The 18,695-nt window shown below is 47.9% G+C and overlaps 1 long non-coding RNA gene across 1 annotated transcript; it reads right to left on the reverse strand.

The window, feature by feature from the left end:
• Nucleotides 1–15,036: 15,036 nt before the first annotated feature.
• On the reverse strand, nucleotides 15,037–18,612 carry LOC139356849 (uncharacterized). Its single transcript, XR_011609313.1, has 4 exons — nucleotides 18,514–18,612; nucleotides 18,164–18,247; nucleotides 16,255–16,412; nucleotides 15,037–15,710 (listed from the first exon to the last, which is right to left on the reverse strand). It is a non-coding gene; the product is annotated as an uncharacterized lncRNA (long non-coding RNA).
• Nucleotides 18,613–18,695: the final 83 nt, after the last annotated feature.

Raw genomic sequence — 18,695 nt, forward strand, 5'->3', positions numbered from 1 at the left:
TCATTGTTGATAGTTTTCCTTAACGCAGAGGAAGTTGAATTTTCATTTGATGTGCCATCCCTGCCCCTCTGTTGCATGCACAGAATCATGTAATGAAGCCCTGATTGGAGCCTGAGTCATTTTCTCCCTAAGAATGGGAACTTAGAGGCTTCAGGGCAGACCCCATGACTTCCATGTCCTATAGATGAATGAATGAATGAATGAATGAATGAACGAACGAACGAACGAGTAGTGAACAAGGAAGGGACAGAAAAGAGAAAGAAATGGAGCTAGAATGAAGAAATGGAAAAAAAAGATTCCACGGAAATTTCAGGATAGGAGGATGCTCCCAGAACCTTCTCTTTCTTTCTTGACCCCTATCCAGGGCATGAGTCCTGAGCAGGGCAGAGGGTTGGGGGCAAGAGGCCACAAACTGGACTGCTGATCTGCTCAAATCTTCCCACTCAAGAGGAGTTACTTCTCTTGCGGAGAAGCAGCAATCACAAGATAGCACTCTTAAGGATCCAAACCCCGATAAGACACTCAAACCCCTCACTTCTGCTCCTGGAAGGATGCTGAAGCTGGCCCCTGTGCTAATGACAACAAGGATGGTAATAACTAATGGTGCTGCTTTGTACAGGATGCTTTCATCCATTTAATCCCTTTTAATTCTCATGTCAAGTATGCGTGTTAAGAAATTATCATCATTTTACTGGTGAGACTACTGAGTCTCAGAGAGCTTAAGAGTCTTGCTTAAAGTTATTCAACACTCAGTAGTAACAAGCATAGCAAACACTTTTTGAATACTCACTCCATGCCAGACCTTATTCCAGCACTTTATAGGCTTTACTCATCTGTCCCCACAACAGTCTGCATTGTGGGGGAAAAAAAGCCTGAATTGTGGACTAGGTTCAGCAGTAGGCCTTGAATTTGCAGTCCCAGGTTCTAGACTCTGGAATCTAGACCCTAGAATCTGGAGAAGCCTTGCAGGTGTAACTGAGGAGTACGAGCCCAATTCTCTTGTAGGTGGCCTAAGACCCGTGGAAGGTTCTTGCCATGAATGGACAGTTGTCATGGGACCCTCCCAGAAAAAATCTTTCACACTGTGACTGTTGCACATGACAGGACAGTGTGTGTGTTGCTCAAGATCCTAAGGACAAAGACAAGGTTTTGATTTGCCCAATCATAGCTGTGTCTTCCGGCTAGGGCACATAATTTTCACCTCTTCTCCTACTCCGGACCAAAATTCCTCCTTTTTCTACCCACATCTTAGACAGAAAAACTGACTAAATTGGGTCCCCTCACATTTCTGTCTCTGACCCAAGGCCAGCACAAAAGGGCAAACCCCCTACACACACACACACACACACACACACACACACACACACACACACACACACAAAATCTTCCATCCAGGGGGAGAATGAAGAGGTGCTGTGTCAGCCCTGTCCCTGGCCTTCCTCACAAAGCCCTTCTGGCTGTGGGCTCTGGGGAAGCAGCCTCCATTCTGCAGAGGTGGCGGCCTGGGAGGAAAGGAGTGGCCAGGCCATAGAGGCAGAGGCCATCAAATAAACAACCTTGCATTTTGCTAATGTTTATGTGTGTTGTTGGTCTTGGTCTAAAAGTGTGAAAAGGTCACTGGACGCCAACTGAGAATTTCTTGATTCTAAGCCTGGTCCAAACTCAGTTTTGCTGGGTGACCTCAGGCAATTCTTTACCCCTTTCTGAGTCTTGGTTTCCCCTCTGTAAGGCAAGGGGGTTGGACTAGTTGGTCTAGAAGTGATTTTCTATGTGCTCCATCTCATGGAAATGTCAGAACAGCTTTAGAGATGAAAATGCTGGACTTTGTGTCCTGGTTCCCCTGAAGTCTCATGGGACACCTGGGGACTAGGCTGGTGTCCAGGCAGGAGTGGGGCATACCCAGGTTAGATGCAGTTCTGCCATTGCATGGGGCAGGAGGGGGTCATGGCCAGGCACCCAACACAGTCATCTTCCCTCCCCAGCACACACACAGACCCCAGATGCTGGACTCTGGAGCCCGGGAGCTTCACTGGGCAGAAATGGGCCCCCTTCCCGACTGAGCAGCAGACTTTGTCCCCAACTCACAAATGATGAACCAAGACGCAGACAGTCACACAGCTAACACGTGGGAGACCTGGCAAAGGAGGTTAGACAGTCTGAATCCAGTTTACTGTCTTCACCCCCAGGCTATGCCACCTTTTGTCAAGCAGAAGTGGGCAGGGTAGACCAGCCATGTGGATTGGGTTTGGTGGGGGTAGGGCAGCTAGATCCCTTGATAGATGGGGAGCTGGCTCCCTGCCAGCCAAATGGCAGCCGATTGAGAATGAGATCGAGGACATACAAAGTCAGTTACTGGTCCTGCTGGGGCCCCCTAGTCTGCCTGCCCTCTCCTCCAAAGGGCCCCTAAGCCTGGGGAGATGGGAGAGGCTGCCTCTCCCCCTTTCCCAGCCAGAACTGTATGAGCTAATCCTGGGAGAAGACACATTAGTCGAAAAGAATCAGTTTCTGCCTGCTCTGCTGAGTCAGCAGGAAGTACAGCCCTGGCTCTGCCAGCTACGTGAGCCCCTGCACGCCGGCCACCACTGCCTCCCTGCCGCCCCAGCCCCAGCCCCAGCCCCAGCGTGGCCCCTGCCATCCATCAGCACACCCTCACGTGCCTCATTCCTGCTGACCTGCCCCTAAAGCACCCTCCAGCTCAGCAATCCTGAGCCTCCCTCTCTGTCCACTTTCCCAGCAACAGACCTGTTTTTCAGCGCCATCCCCACAGACCCCCAGAAAACAGCCATCTCTGACTGCACAGAGAATGAATCCTCACCAGGACTGCAGCAGGTGGAAAGAAGGGCTTTGGGGGAATGTGGTGAGCCATTTTCCCTACGTCCAGCATGCTGTCAGCTCCAGAGAAAAGAGCCTGTAGTTGACTCATGATATCTAAGGGTATCATTGCCAGAACCTGTACCACTCTCCGTGTAATCCCCACCTTCCTGGTCATCATCTTTGCTTCTACCACCGCTACCACCACCAACTTCCCATCACCCTCCCTACTACTGCCATTATTGCTGGGACCACCACCTCTGGTGCCACTACCATCAGCCATGACACAAGACTACCATCAAGTTCGCCACTCACACTAGGACCCATGCCACTAGCACTTCCATCAATGTCACCTTTGAGACAGGCAGGTGTCACCAACACCATCAAAAACATTACTGTAACTAACACAAACACCAATACCACCCTTATCACCAACACAAAGCATCATTAAAATCATTTTGACCAACAATACCTACACCATCCTCATACCAAACCCACTATCAACACCATCAAACATAATTGTCATTTTACCATCAAAACTGTAACCATTTCTTGCAACACCAACACCATCACCCTACCTTTACCACTGTCACCCATATCAACATCATTATGCCTTCACCATCACCATCACCATTACCACTACCATAAGCAAGACACCACCATCACTGTCACACTACCCACCACCACCATCCTTACCATAACTGCAGTCAGCATCACCACTAAACATCACCATCAGATCACTACCACCATAGTCATAACCAATACCAGTGTCACCATAACCACAACCAACACCACCATCACTATAACCGCCACATAGTTGTCACCAGTACCTCCACCACCATGAACACACCATCACCCCCAACACGGTCACCATGACCATACCTCTCCATCAGAATGAGAAACTGTTGCTGTTTATCTGTACCCATTTCTATGCCAGGCAGAATATCACAACAACAGCAAGAGAAAAAAAGGAAAGTTCTAACTTATTGTTCTGATCATACAATTATATGCCCACTTGCTTTCCCTTAATATCCCCCTTTGAACAGACATGATTCTTTTGCTAAATTGGCTCATTTAGTGATTCATAGAGGAATAGCCATGCATGCCTGAAAAACACGGGAGTGGTCACGGGACTCATCCCCTACTGCCTGTGACATCAATAAGCCCAGCTCCCAACACACCCTTCTCCCTCCCACCTCCCTCCAGACATTCCAGGCCACTGCAGATCTGTCTGCCCCTCCAATGTAGATTTTCTTCCCTTTACCCTCTTAAATTTAACTTCCTCTAGGGCAGAACAGCATGTGGAAAGAACCCATGCTTTTTCCGGGATGTGTTACATGCTGTTTTATGACAGGGAATCGAACTGTTTCCCAGAGAACTCTGCAAACAAGTGCTTAAAACACGCCTTTGAAGGCTGTTTCTTATCATTGTGTCTATGACTTATTGTGAGGGGATTACATATACACGATTAAAAGCTGAGAGTCAGAGCCATGGATTCTAGACTTGGTCCCACAGCTAACTCTATGTGTGGTCTTGAAAAGCTCCCTTATTTTTCCTCCACCCCAGTTTCCCCACCTAGAAAAGTATGACCTTCTGACTCTGGTGCTCTAAAGATTTTTTTGAGCTGAGACACTCCTAGGATAGGTCTGACTCCTTTTTCCAAAAGGTCCTTTTGAACGATAAAGCAGAATGTCAAGTCTGATTGTTTCCCCCATCCCATCAGCCTTGGTTCCCCTGGTCAGCATGTCTTGGGATCTCTAAGGACATCTCCATGAGCCCTGAGATGCTCCTGCCTGGGCAGGATAGGGACCAAAGGGTTAAGCTAGTCAGAGCCGTGCGTGAGCAAGTGTCTCAGATGAAAGGTTGGTCTGAGAGAGAACGCCATGTGGCTGTTGTGGTTGGCAGGTCTGGGGCAGTGGGACCAGGCTAGGTCCCGAAGGAAACCACCTCCTGGTCTCACCAGAACAAAGTGGTGTTTTGCAAAAACGCCATTGTTCTTGGGCAAGTCTTTCCCATCTCAACATAAACCAGGAAGCAGTGCTTCCTTTCCTTGGGCGAGACCCCAAGGTTCCCCCACCGTTGGGAGTTGGGGGGAGAAGAACAGACTTTTCCTGACTTGAATGATCTGCTGCAAAGCTCAGCTGAAGAGCAGCAGCCTCCACCTGGCTATATCCAAGGGTGTGTGTGTGTCTTCCCCACACAGGGAGAAAGAAACAGAGAGGGGTCCCCGAGTCCTGTTTCCTGTCTCCAAACAGGACTGTGTACCTAAGCCAGACTGTGAGCGAGATGTCACTGCCCATCTATCTCCCCTTCCCCCTGTGCCACTCAGGCTTTCTCTGTTCCCCAAGCATGGCAGCCGTGTTCCTGCCTACAGCCTGTGTGTGGCTGCTCCCTCTGCCTGGAACTCTCTTCTGCCCTTCACATGTGGGCTCCTTCTCATCATCGTGGTCTCTCTCCTAACCTCACTGAAGTACTAACTATTTAATTCCTTGTTCAGTGTCTGTCCTTCCTGACATTCTGTGAGCTCCCCAAGAGCAAAGGCCAGGACCTGTGTCAGCGCTGCTCATTGCTGCATCTCCAGCACCTGGCACAGGACGGCCTCTCATGTGTGACTGTACCTGTGTGTGCTCCCCACCCCACTCCCAACCCCACTCCCGTTAAAGAAAACAGATCCAGGCTGGGCGGGGTGGTTCATACCTGTAATCCCAGCACTTTGGGAGGCCGAGGCGGGCGGATCACCTGAGGTCAGGAGTTCGAGACTAGCCTGGCCAACATGGTGAAACTCTGCCTCTACCTAAAAATACAAAAATTAGTCAGGCGTGGTGGTGTGCACCTGTAATCCTAGAGACTCGGGAGGCTGAGGCAGGAGAATCATTTGAACCCGGGAGGCGGAGGTTGCAGTGAGCCAAGATTTTGCCACTGCACTCCAGCCTGGGCGACAAAGCGAGACTCTGCCACAAAAAAAAAAAAGAAGGAAAGAAATCAGATCCAACCTCAAAGGCCACTTCCCTTGTCAACTCCAGAAGACCAGAACAGTCTCAGACCTTCAGAGCATTCCATCCAACTACTCCATTTTCCTGAAAGGGAAACTGAGGCTTAGAACCTGCAAGATTCTGGTCCAAGCCCCATGGAAGGTCAATGGAAAAGCTGGTCTCCACTCTGGGACTTCTGGTGCCAGTGCTGCTGGACAGGCCTGTCGCCTAGTTTCCAAGCTTAAGCACAGTCTTGCTCTAAATCTCTCACCTCTTCAGATACAAGACCCGGCACATTCAGGCTCCCACCACTGACGAAATTCCAGCATTCACCCAACCCACTTCCCAGAGAACTGACTCACTGTAGACCCAAGGAGAGAAATTCCTCCCATGGCTTTGTCTAGCTGAGGAGATCAGACTCCCTTCTCACCACCATCTCAGTGCTTCCCATCGGTCACTTTTTCCTACTCCTTGGATACTAAGAGGGGCATCCTTATGGGCCAAGGAGGCCAAAGGTATAGCTTTCTATCCCTTTAAGTTCCTTTTTAATAATCCTTTCGTACAGTCAGCATGTCCACCTTTGTTTCTACAACTTTTGCTTAAATCAGGAAGGCTCATTTGCTTAAATATTTGTGGATGAATAAATGGAGAAGGGCCAGGCTCATGCCTGTATCCCAGGACTTTGGGAGGCCAAGGCAGGTGGATTACCTGAGGTCAGGAGTTGGAGATCAGCCTGACCAACATGGAGAAACCTCATCTCTACTAAAATTACAAAATTAACTGAGTATGGTGGCACATGCTTGTAGTCTCAGCTACTCGGGAGGCTGAGTCAGGAGAATCGCTTGAACCCAGGAGGTGGAGGTTGCGGTGAGCCGAGATTGTGCCACTGCACTCCAGCCTGGGCAACAAGAGTGAGACTCTGTCTCAAAAAATAAATAAAAAATAAATAAATAAATAAATGGAGAAGGGGTGGTGACACCTCCTCATGGGGGATGCTGGGAGGATTACACAAGACAGTACCACTAGTGCAAGTAGATGCTGGATCAATGCCAGATCCCTTTGAAAAGTGTAAAGTGCTCTGCAAATACAAGATACCATTACATTCCAAGCAAGGAGTGTTCACAGATTGCTCCATTTACAAACGGGGTTTTAGGGATTCTGTGGAAAGAAGGTCAAGCCCCTTTTAAGAATTGTTTCCTGGCCAGGCGTGGTGGATCATGCCTATAATCCCCGCACTTTGGGAGGCTGAGGTGGGTGGATAACAAGGCCAGGAGATCAAGACCAGTCTGGCCAATATGGTGAAACCCCATCTCTACTAAAAACACAAAAATTAGCTGGGTGCCTGTAGTCCCAGCTGCTCGGGAGGCTGAGGCAGGAGAATTGCTTGAACCCAGGAAAAGGAGGCTGCGGTGAGCCAAGATCATGCCACTGCACTCCAGCCTGGGTGACAGAACAAGACTGTCTCAAAAAAAGAATTGTTTCTTGAGGCTGGCTGTAGCTACAGAGGGCTAGCCTGGGAATGGTAACCCTTTACGTTTTTTGTTTTTGTTTTCTTTTTTGAGAAGGAGTTTCACTCTGTTGCCCAGACTAGAATGCAGTGGCGCGTCCTCGACTCACCGCAACCTCCGTCTCCCAGATTCAAGTGATTCTCCTGCCTCAGCTTTCCGAGTAGCTGGGACTACAGGTGCCCGCCACCACACCAGCTACTTTTTTGTATTTTTAGTAGAGACAGGGTTTCACCATGTTGGCCAGGCTAGTCTCAAACTCCTGGCCTCAGATGATCCACCCACCTCGGCCTCCCAAAGTGCTAGGATTATACTTTGTCTATTCTTTACAAAATAATTTATACTCCCAGGTAGCGCATTAAGCAAGCAAAGGAAGTAGAGATGAAGAAGTAATCAAGCAGAATTGACGCTAACGCTGCTTCTCTTCCTGAAAAGAAAGGTCCTCAAACAGGGGTGCTCTCTGAGTTTTTTCATTACTCCTTGGTTTTCTCTTATCCTAGGTTGAGATGAGGGTGGGGATGGGGTACATAAAGGTGGATTTTGTGCTTTCAGGCAAAGATAAGATAAGGAACAGATAAAATTCCAGGCAAAGAAATTAAGATAAACAGCTCCTCCAGGGACTTAAACTGCCCAGGAGTGAGAAGGGGGGATAGGAGAAGAGGCCCTGTAACTCCCAGCTTCTCAGAAAACCCCAAACAATGTACACAAAGCCCAGAGAATTTATAACCCAGGAAAGGGAGAGCAGATGTATGCTGCTTGCTAAATCCAACCCTGGGGCAAGACAGAAGGAATGGCAGGGTGAATAACCCTCAAATTCCCATAAAGATACAACTTAACCTGAGCAACCTGGGCACCAGCTATGTGTTTGTAATCACAAACTCAAGTCTGCAAGTTCTTTCAAATAAAATTAAAACTGATGGTGCATCCCTTTATGCTGTGCTGATGGGAAATTCCAGTTCTGTTATTATTGGAAGGGCCCTCCCTGCTTTGAGAATGCAAGAGTCCGGAAGGCTTCTGTTGTGCCCAGAAAACATGGAACCAGCCCTTTTAGCTTCTTGCTACTCAAAGTGTGGTCTTTGGAGCAGCAACATCAGAGTCCCTCAGAGCTTGTTAGAAATGCATAATTTTAGGACCCCACCCCAGGCCTACTGAATCAGACTGCATCTTATCAAGATTCTCAGGTATTCCTGAACACATTAATGTTAGAGAAACACTGTAGACCTCAATCCATAATGGTCCCCCCTCTAAACCCCAAATATCCCAGTAGGTTGACATCTCTGCAGCTTTGGAGGATCAAAGGCACCTGGGTGCCTGGAGTCCAGGCTCCTTAAGGGGGAGCACATAACCACTAGCCTCTGGGATCCTGCTAGTTCTTCCCAGGACCTACTCATCCAACTCCATCTCATTCCTCCTTTTTTTTCTTCTAGCCCAATCCCCTCAAAAAAAACAGGCTTTCAAACAACAAAAGCCTGCAAGACCAGTTGTCTACCAGGGACTTCTCATTTCAGCCAGCTTCAGCAATACCACCCCCAAGGCAAGGGAGCACAAAGGTACCGCCCAATGCTTGGAATGAAGGACAAAAACCACCAACACAAATAACATCTCAATCCATTTTCCTGCCACACTTGTAATTCTTTTAACTCTTGCTCTCAATTATATCTGGATTTAACCGTGCAAAACAAAGGCTTATGCTGTAATTTAATGGACTTGTTTTTATAGGAAAAAAATTTGAGTCCCAGAATCCTAGAAATGATTGCTTCTGAGACTCACAGGGATTTAATTAGCTCCTAGTTTAGGGATTAAAAAATTTTTTTAGCAGCAATGGAATGTTTTCAGGGCTTTCTCCACTCCAAAATAAACTGCATGGAGAATCCCATTGTATAAAACAGAAATGGAGTTGCTTTGGTTGTAAGGTGAGGACACAGAATCCAACTATATGATCTCCTCTCCATCCATAGTGGCCCAGGTGGTGGCTGCAGCAGATCCCTGAGCTCGGTGGAGCACAGGGTGAAGGAACAACCTCAGCTGACCCTCCACCCAATACTGAAAACCCCCTTTCTCTACCTCCGATTGCATACTTCCAAGAGAGAAGTCCCACAGGGCAGCCGAACCCGCCATCCACTGGCACCCAGGACTGGAAAACACTTCCTCTACCATGACCCCTACGCGTCTTCCCGTCACTTCCATCGGAAAGTCCCATTTCTGCTCAGAGGTCTGCAAGGAACAGATTTATCCCTTCTTTCCCGTGATTTACAGAGCATATATTTCCCTGGAGTCCTCTTTTAGGTGAAACAGGGATTTAAATCAATGACATATGTGACTAAATGAGTGAAGAGATAATCATTGAATGAGTGGATGAGTGAGGAAAGAGGAAGGAAGAAAAGGAGCAATGGAATGGGATACTCTGGTCATTCTCTTCTGGATACTTTCTAGCTTGAAAATGGTTTTCTTCACATGTGATATGTGGAAGAAAATTGTAGCATTTGAAACTACGCTACTCCAGCTATACCATAACCCGGTGATTTTTTTTTTTCTTTTCTCTCTCTCTCTCTCTTTTTTTTTTTTTCTTTTTTTTTTTTTTTTAGACAGAGTCTTGCTCTGTCGCCCAGGCAGGAGTGTACTGGCACGATCTTGGCTCACTGCAGCCTCCACCCCCTGGATTCAAACGATTCTCCTGCCTCAGCCTCCTGAGTAGCTGGGATTACAGGCATGCACCACCATACCTGGCTAATTTTTGTGTTTTTAGTAGAGACGGGGTTTCACCATGTTGGCCGGGCTGGTCTCGAACTCATGACCTCAGGTGATCCTCCCACCTCAGCCTCCCAAAGTGCTGGGATTATAGACATCAGCCACTGCGCCCAGCCTAACCTGGAGATTTTCAAACTGTGGCCAGTGATCCATGTGTATAGTAAAATCAATTTAATGGCTCTCAACCAGCATTTTTCTTAATGAAAGAAAAGAATAGAATAGACCATGGTTCGTCAACTCACACTAAGGTTAGGGGTTGTTTGGAAAACGTTTTTCAGTTGTACATACACATGTATGTACATATATGTAGGAATGTGCATACTGGGAGTTGACACAAAATATATTTCTTACTGTGGGTCACAGGTCCAAAAAAGGAAAGCCAATGCTCTCGCCCTGTGAACTAGGCGTCATTATCATCCCCCTTTTCTGATAAAAAATATAAAGCACAGATAAATTAACTAACTTGTCCCAAGATCACCCAACTAAAAAATGGTGGAGCTGAGCTTGGAACAGGGAGCAGCCTGACTCAAGAGCCTGAACCTTGAACCTCTCTACTCCATTGCATCCAGTAGAAATGGCCATGCCATTCAGGGAGGTGGAGAGTAGTGCAGGACCAATTCCAGGACTCGAGGAGAGACGTCAGCAATGTGTTCCTCTCAAACAGTAGACAGACATTCCTTTGCTGTGCACCCAGCCTTCCTCACAGGGCGCCCCAAGAGCAGACGAGTATGGGTTAGTGAAAGGACCACACTGCTTGATGCTCCAGGTCATAAGGGAGGCAGAGACGTACTCAACAGAATCAATCCATTCCTTCTCTTCTGGGCAGAGGGGTGCAAACAGCCATGCAAAGGCTGAGCTACCCTAAGATTTGGTCCATATTTCTCCATTTACCCTCAAAGAGATGTGTGAGAGACATTTCAAAAGCCTCATCCACAGGAAAATCGACTGCGATGCTGGTGGTACCTGAGAAGGAAACCAGCCCTTCCTTAACCTACAGACCTTCATGTCGTGCATTCTAAGAGATTCTCAAAATTCTCTTCCCCTGGGCAAACTGCAACCTCTTTCAAGATCCTATATGCTTTACTGGACAAATACTACCACTCCCTCTGAAATGCATGTTATCAGTATCCATTGCCTCTGAATTCTTCATCTTCCTCATTTGAATGTCCCAAGGCCCCTCCTCCTTTGCCACCCAAGAGGCAAATTGTGGCAGCATCCTTGAGTCTACCTGTTTCAAAGGGAAGCCTATAGCGATGATATGTGACGGGCTGGGGTGAAGTGGATCTCAGACCCTGGCTGATGAGTTCTCTTCTTTCTTTCTCAGGGCAGTCCTAACAACAGCACAGTACTATTTTTACGTTCTGAGTCTGTGGTCCTTTTCCCACACATGCTCTGATTACCCTTCCTCCAAGAGTAATCTGGGGAGTTAGTCATGCCTTGACCTAAGTGAACCCATCTTGGCTCCCAGTAATCCCTGCTTAGGAAAGGAACTTGTGGAATTTTGCCTGGGATTGTCATAAGCTAGCTGCACTATATTTTCCCCATGCTTAAATTGAGATAGTATGTTTCTGGCTTTGTCTCCTGGAACCTCTCTTCTCCCCAGAAGAGCCTCTGGAATGGCCCCATCTCTGCCTGAAGCGGCCTTGAATGGAGCAAAAGCAGTTGGGAGCAGCCAGGTCCCAGCCCAGGCCCATAGCTTCCCGTGAGCCAGACTTGTTCCACTTGTCTAGTTTGAAGAGTTTTCTCCTTGACAGAGAAGACGTGGTCATTTGGGTTATGTTATATTGTCTGTAAACATTAAGCCTGCCCCCTATTTTTTTCCTCCCTTGGTCTGAATAGGGTTCAGAAGTCTCTTCCATCTTTTTTAGGTCTCAATGTTTCAGGGAGGAGGGACTCAGCCACACCTAGGAAGGGTTTATTCTTTTCACACTCCAACTCAAAACTGAGGGCTTAGGGGCAAGGTTCTGAGGAGCCAGGGCAAGGGCAGGGCCAGAGGACCGGGCCAAGGCCTGGTCTCTTGGGAAGAAAGCCAATGTGGAGCTATCAGGCATCACCGAGGGAGATGCCTATCCCACCTGCATCAAGGGAAGCCAGGTGAGCCTTGGAGTCACACAAACCTGGATGGGGAATTCTGGCAACCATTCCTCCTCTCAGGGTTACCGGGAGGATTAAATGAGACCTGGCATGTAGTAAGCATTTAACAAATCACAGTTAATGTCATTATCATGACTTTTGCTATTATCCAAAGGGCTCTGGTAATCCCAAACTCTCCAGGGAGCCTTTAGGGCCTGCCCAAGACTACCCTGACTCCACGAGCAATTCAAGCTGCCTAATTCGGCACACAGACACTGCAGGCCAGGACAGGCTGGAGTCACTGTGGCCCCAGCTTCCCAATTACCTAGTTATGAGTCAGGCTTCTCTGATTTCCATCCACACAGCTCTGGGCAATGACTGCACCCAGTTGTGCTTGCATGGAGGCAGAGCACTGGGCTTGGAGGGCCATGGGTTAGGGATCAATCCCAGCTCCACTTTCTGACTTCTGCGGAGCCTCAATTTGCTCATCCATCAAATGGGCATAATAATAAGGCCTCCCTCCTTGGGTTATCATGGAGGTTATTATGGGAAAGTACCTAGCTGAGGACCTGGTACAAAGTAGGGAACTCAAGAAAATTTGTTAAATTTCAACTCGGGTGCCCAAATGCCTGAATAAAAGGAGACAGATATCCTGGAGAGGGAATGAGAGGCCAGGAGGATGGTGAGTGATCTTGGAAATGGAGACTTTTCCTTAATAGCTCATTGGCAGTTCCTGGCTGAGAATCTGTCCCTGCAACATTCTGGCTGGGCATGTGGTAAGGATGGGAAGAGGAAGAGAAAGAGACAGGAATCAGAGAGATGATAAAGATGAGGCCTCTTCAGGAAGTGCAGAGACTGAAGTTCCATGACCAATTGGTAAAGAAGCTGAGATTTGAACCCAGATGTGTCTGACCCTAAAGCAGAGGTATTCAATGTTTTGGCTTCCCTGGGCCACATTGGAAGAAGAAGAATTGTCTTGGGCCACACATAAAATACACTAACACTAACGATAGCTGATGAGCTTTAAAAAAATCACAAAAAATCTTTTGGTTTCAGAAAGTGTATGAATTTGTGTTGGGCCACATTCAAAGCCATCCTGGGCTGCATGCTGCCCATGGACCACAGAAAAGTTTGCCCTAAAGCCTGTGTCATTTCAACGTCCAGGGGTGTCCAAGGGTAAGAAGTAGCCTTCCAAAGGGGCCGGTGAATGACCTTCTCACTTCCCAGATCCATCAAACAGGACACTGAAAGCCCAGGGTTACTTAGTGTGATCCCGGACCCCCAAAGTTGGTCATGTTGCTGTCAGGATGTCCGCTGCTCCTCTGTTTTGTTTGTCCATGTCATGGGAAAACAGGAAGCCACTGAGAAGCAAGGTTTTAGGAATCCCCAGATCCTCCTCCACCACCTGCTGAGGGCTGATGATTCCAAACAGCTGCCTGGTGCAGGTCAAGGTATTACAGACAATTGGATCTGGGTTCAAGCCTCAGCTCCCCCACTTGGGAATTGCTCTGTGGTCTTGGGCAAATCACTTCACCTCTCTGAGTCTCTGGTTTTTCCTCAGTGAAATATAGATCATTATGTCTCCTTCCCAGCATGATGAATGAGCTTTGTTTTTCTTTTTGTGACCCATGTTCATAGCATAGAACCAGATACAGAGCAGCTGCTTAGGAAATGTGTTGAGTGAACAAATGAATACTCTAGCTACCATTTATTGAGTGCTTCCTAGGTGCCGGGCACTGTAGTAAGCACTTTGCATCCATCATTTCATTGAATTATCACGGTAACCCTTAGCAGTTTCAGACCTATTAACATCTCATTTTATAGATAAAGAAACTGAGTCACAGGAGGTGAACTCACTTACTCAAAACCACTACAGGCAGAAAGTAGCAGAATGAGGATTCAAACCCAAGTCCCTGTAACTCCAGAGCTGGAGCTATGGGTGAAACTCACAGGACGAGAAGCTCTGTCTTTCTCCTGGGACCCCCACCTGGGCAGAGGGAGCCCCTAATGGGTATGGGAGTCCAATCAGTGGCCTGGCAGAGCTGGCTATCCTGCTCAAGCTTACCAAGGCTGGCAGCTCCATTTATGGAGTGGCCTTAAACACCAGCCATTTTGCAGGCAGCATCTCATTTAACCCTCTCAACAACTGTGGGGAGGCATTGTCCTTTCCATTTTCCAGTGAGGAAAGAGAGACTCAGAGAGCTGAAGACCTTTGCTCAGGTTCACACAACTGGGAAATAGCAGAGCTAGAATTTAAACTTTTTGTCTATGAGTCTTCTGGGAAGCAAGAGCTGAGACAGAGCTGCAAGTATGAAAGGTTGATTGCAGTGACTCGTGAAAGACAAAGGGGAGGAGATGGGAGGAGAAGCCTTCAGACCATGATGCGAGACTGACAAGGTCCTACCAAATCAGTGGGGAACTCCAGCAAGGACTGCCCGCTAGAAGAGTTCCACACTCAGCAGAAATGGCCAGGTCCTCACCGTACTCAGGTCCTTCTTGGTGGCCAGGAGCGTCCCAGGGAGATGACCTCAGCCTACAGGCACTGCAGCTAGAGGCTGTCACCTTCCTGGGTTGCTCACAGCTGAGTGGCGAGTTCTTCATTGAAGGGAGATCCAAGTAGTGCACCTCGTGGCTCCCGCAGTCTACTGGCACCACAGGATGTACTTCTCAGGCTCCCAGTGGACCTCTCTTCCCAAGGGGAAGAGACTTAGAAGAGGGAGGTCAGTGGGACAAACCCCAGCCCCCACCACTGCAGTCCATCTCGGGGCTTCACCTAGTGCTCATCACCACCTTGGCAGGTCGAATGTTGTGACCCAAACCCTCATTCCTGGCAATCACGTCCTTGGGGTTGCTGTACTTGTTCATTCACAGTCACACTGGGACAGGGGAGGATGAAGAAATCCCAAGTGGATCATCTTGGTTCCACATATAGTCCTCCCATTTTATTTTTTTGATTTTTATTGTGTATCCACCCATTCTGCAAAAGCAGCTACCTCCTTCCGAAGCTCAAGGCCAGTTACCCCAGGCAAGATGGTGACCCATTTTTCACCTTATAATTTCTGGACACAAGGAGTCTAAAGTGCTTTGGCAGTAGCCGTAACCTGTAGTTCAATGAGGCCCTTGCTGTGTTCTCTAGCAAGAATTCACCATTTCTGGGACCGGGACCTCTACCTTCGCAGAGCCCAGAGCGGCAGGGATGGAAAGTACAAGGTCCCCAATGGGTCGCTGGAAATGAGAGTAAATGGGACATGCCTGCTTCGATCCTTTGGTTCTCAGACCTATGTATTTTCCTGATTCCATGAAACCATGATGAGATTTCGGATTCAGTGTGTATACTGCATCTGGAGGATGGTCCCCGTCTTGCCACAAATCAAGCTCAAGTTTCTTCCTTCCCTTTCAAGTAGTAGTACATGATCCCCCATAGAGCCGTAGGTATGAGCTGAGAGAGGGGCACGGATGCAACCATGATGGGTGGCATGGGGGTCTGGGCTGCTTGCTCATGAAGTCCCACCAGGGATCCATCACAGATGTACTGTTTCTGTCTTATGGTGCATTGCAGCTGGACTTGCTAGACTTTAAGACTTGACGGGTTCAATAGGACCTAGCATATATGGGGAATTCCAGTCAGACATCTGGTCAGCAGTTGTGTCTCTAGCACATCTCAGTAGCACACAGAAGCTGTTTTTCAAAAGGTGTACAATTCTTTCCTGTGAATGGCACGGCCTTACCCCAGGGTCTACCTTGCAATTTTCCATGTGGGGCTTGCCACAAACTCCATACCACATCTGCTTCCACACTGACATTTCCAATGTCAAGATCTGCTGGAGTGTATGGCCCAAGTGTCAAGGCTGTTTGTCCCGCAACCTGGACCTGCTGCAGAGCCCTTTCCTGCTCCAGGTCCCGCTCAGAGCTGGGAGCTTTGCATGTCACCCAATGGAGGGACTGGAGTGTCTCTAGATGTGGAATGTGTGCCTTCAGAACCCAAAGAGGCCTAAGTGGCATTGAACTTCCTCCTTCATGGTGGCAGAAGCAAACAGCTGCTGTTTGTCTTTTGCTTTTGGTCGGATGTCCCAGCATGCCCCTGACTCCTAGATCCCTCATATCTTTGCAGGTGTGACAGGCTTGTGAATCTTTGCAAGGCTTACCTCCCACTCCCTGGAGCACTTGTCTTCTCAAGGCCTTCAGTGTGCTGCCACCTTGGCTCATCCTCCTGGTCAGCATGACCTCATGGGTGTCATGGAGCAGCGTGATGTTCTGCAGGACGGCCAGGTGTTCTGCAGGACGATTCTCGTTGGACTATATACTATGACAAAGAGCAAGAGAATTAACACAGCCCTGGGATAAAACTATAAAGTAGATAATAATGCATTCTGTATGCATATGAACTGCTTTTTATCTTCTCTCCTGGTTATAATAGAAAAGAACACATTTGCCAAATCAATAACTGCATACTATGTACCTGAAACCCTATTAATCTGTTCCAGCAAAGACAGCAGACCAGCACAGCAGCTGTATTTGGAGCTACTATTTGGTAGAGCCTTTGAGTGTCTATAGTCACACTATAGTATGCATCTGGTTTATTTTTTTAATCTTTAAAAACTTTTTTGTTTTATTTTCTGTAGAGACAGGGCCTCACTTTGCTGCCCAGGCTGGTCTCAAACTCCTGGCCTCAAGTGATTCCCCCACCTAGACCTCTCAAAGTTCTAGGATTACAGATGAGCCACAGTGCCTACCCTCATCTGGTTTAAATTTATCAGTCTGGCCCCTGCAGAAACCAGACAGACCATCACTCCTACATCTTGAGATCCTTAAGGACAGTGTTACGGTAGTTCCTCTTTACTCATGAGGGTTACATTCTAAGACCACCAGTGGATGCCCGAAACCACAGATACCACAGATAGTACCAAACCCCATATACACTATGGGTTTGTTTTGTTTTGTTTTGTTTTTGAGATGAAGTCTCACTCTGTTGCCCAGGCTGGAGTGGAGTGGCATGATCTCAGCTCACTGCAACCTCCACCTCCCAGATTCAAGCAGTTCTCATGCCTCAGCCTCCCATAGCTGGGACTACAGGCACCTGCCACTCCTGGCTAATCTTTGTATTTGTAGTAGAGACGGGGATTTCACCATATTGGCCAGGCTGGTTTTGGACTCCTGATTTCAGGTGATCTGCCAGCCTCAGCCTCCCAAAGTGCTGGGATTACAGGCATGAGCCACCACGCCCAGCCAACTATGTTTTCTCCTATACAGTATTGGTGGGGTAGCATAGACAGCATCATGGATGCACTGGACAAAGGAATGATTCACGTCCTGAGCCAGATGGAGCAGGACAACATGAGATTTCATCGCACACTCAGAAAGGCACACAGTTTAAAACTTGTGAATTGCTTATTTATGGAATCTTTCATTTAGTATCTCCAGACTGCAGGGAACTGTGGGTAACTGAAACCTCAGAAAGCAAAACTGTGCATAAAGGGGAACTGCTGTATTATCTGTCTCCCCCACACCAGGTTGCAATATTGCTTTTGATTTAATATCTTGGTGGGGAATGGGACAGATGAAAAATAGAGGGTTGGGGGGGAAGGTGTGGTGGAGGCTCAGTTTCAGAGGCTTCCACTCGGCCTTCTGCACTATGATAGCTCTTGCCCCACAGGGTAAAAGCCCAGTGTGGGGATGATTCCATCTGCCAACTATGTCAACCCAATTATTCATTCAGAGACTGAAGACATGACTACTGAGTGGTCTCACATGCCCAGTGGGTCCACTGTGAGCTGGACTCTGGACAGGACTCCAATTATTAATACCTTCAACACTTAGTTTTTGTTTTTTTAAACGCATTCAACTTCAGAATGCGTTTCAACTGTAGAATCAATGCAACTTAACACCAGCTAACTTCATTGTCTTCCTATACACCATCCCTGTACTTTTCAAACACTTGACTCAATGTGTGGCCAGGGTGTTTCCTCTGTTGAAGCCTTCTCCAAGTCATTACCAATGAAAGTTTTAGCAATTGAGCCACCACCTTATGCCAGGGACTACCCATACCCTACATGCCTTGGGGATAGAGTCCTCACTGACAGCTGGACAGCAGGTGATCCAGTAAATGAGCCCATCTGGCCTCCTGTGTCAATTCTGGTCCTTTAGAAAAGAGACACAGTCTCAAGTTAGGAGTGCAAAATAGTTATTGGGAGATGCCTGTAAAAGATGAAGGGGGAAGAACAGGAAGAGGAGAGCGAGCCTTCAGACCGTGATGCAGATCTGAGAAAGTCTCCATATGCTCAGTGGGGTGCTCTAGAACCAAGACTCCTGTTGGAGGAGTCCCCATCAGGCAGAAATGACTAGGCCCTGATCCCCCTGTTGTGCTCAGCCACTGATTGAGAGCTGCCTGGGGAGAGTGTAGCCACCTGAGGGTGCTGCATCTGGAGAGGGTTTGCTAATTGCACTCCTTGTAGCTTGCTATGGGTCAAATTAGGTCTCCTCCAAAAAGATATGTTGAAGTCCTAACCCCCATTACCTCTTGAATGTGACTTTATTTGGAGATAGTGTCATCACAGATATAACTGGTTTCAATGAGGTCATAATGGAA

Source organism: Macaca nemestrina, chromosome 1 (genome assembly GCF_043159975.1).
Source record: "Macaca nemestrina isolate mMacNem1 chromosome 1, mMacNem.hap1, whole genome shotgun sequence".
Taxonomy (NCBI): Eukaryota; Metazoa; Chordata; class Mammalia; order Primates; family Cercopithecidae; genus Macaca; species Macaca nemestrina.